A 1,646-nucleotide genomic window follows, 5' to 3' on the forward strand; every position below is an offset into this window, starting at 1 on the left:
AAAATAGTAATAAAATTAACAATAAAATAAGAGTTAAATAATATTCGAACAATAACAACAAAACATTAGTAATATAATAACAAAATGACAACAAACAACAACAAATAAAAATAAAAAAAAATAGGCAAATTCGGGTTGAGCTGGGCTCGAGCCAAAAAGTCTTACTCAAGGATCGACTCATTTGGAAAGCAGGCCTTATTTTTTGTCCAAATTTATAATTCGGGCCTATATTTTTGCTCAAACCTTCTTACTTTTTGAATGAATTTTTGAGCTTGAACGAGTGACACAAACCATGATTAGATTTAGATGTAAGTACCTTCTATAAATTATTATTATATATTATTTTAAATAATTTTTTAAATTATTGTTTTATTTTATTTTTAGATTGAAATTTTAAATTTTTATGTAACCACTTATCTCTACTTCTGTACATAAAAATTTTTAAGAATAAGTTAATAGAATCGAGCTTATAATTAAAATGAAAATGAAAATGAAGAGTAACTATTAATTATAATAAATGATATTTTCATCTACTTTTGAAATTAATATAATTTAGAATCAATTTAATTTTTAAATAATTGTATTTTTTTCATTTACATTATTATAAATAGTTGGTGTAACATTTTATTTTTTCATGGGTGTTGTTTTGTACTTTTTGTAAAAATTTAAATTCCAAAATCATTCTAATATCAACTATAAAAAAATTAAAATTAAAATTAAACATATATTGTTATGGTTTAATTTATTAATCATGTTATTTTTAAAATATTATAGATTCTTTTAAAAAATAAAATAATAATAAAAATAATTAAACTAATACATACAATTAAACTTAGACTAATTAAAATCTAGAAAACGTAACATCGGTTATAGTAACGACGACGGAAACAAAATCCGAGCATCAATTGATTATATTGGACGCCATCTATTGATAATAATATGATCATTCACTATTTGTTCACAATTTCATACAAAAGTTTATTTTAGTCGCATGGAAGCTTGCAATCTCTGCCACACCGAAATTTACAGTGTTATATTTACAGACAATATGACCAAAAAAGGCACATCGCATAAATCAGAGGTGCTCGCATCGAATTTAATTTCAGTTTTAGTTAATTTTTTTTTTTTGTATTTACTTAGACTGAGAGTAACCCTCAATTTTTGCTTCAACTTTTGGAATTTGTTTAATAATAAAAAGTATAATAATAAACGTTTATAATGGCAGTAAAATGATCGTAAATCAATAAAAAAGAAAAAAGAATAAGAACATACAAATTTTATATGAAAACATTTTTGGGAAAAAAATTATGGACAAAATAGGAGAAATTCACTAATGTTAAAAAATGAATGATATACAAGAGGAGTTTTGACTACATCTATTTAAAGGGTTGAAAAACCCTGTTCTAATCAAAGTTAGATAAAAGAAGAATAGTTGATTCAACTTGTGTTGTATGGTCCGTATCGTGGGGGCTTTATCCCTACACGTCACTTCGTTTTTATTGTATTTATTTTTTCAGTAAGTGACAGGATTTGGATAACACAAACTCTAAAATATATATATATATATAATTTAGATTCATTCAAGTAATTAAATATTATTCAACATTTTTATTTTTGAAAATTAACTTTTTACTTTATTTTTTAAA

This window comes from Gossypium hirsutum, chromosome A05, assembly GCF_007990345.1.
Source record: "Gossypium hirsutum isolate 1008001.06 chromosome A05, Gossypium_hirsutum_v2.1, whole genome shotgun sequence".
NCBI classification, from domain to species: domain Eukaryota; kingdom Viridiplantae; phylum Streptophyta; class Magnoliopsida; order Malvales; family Malvaceae; genus Gossypium; species Gossypium hirsutum.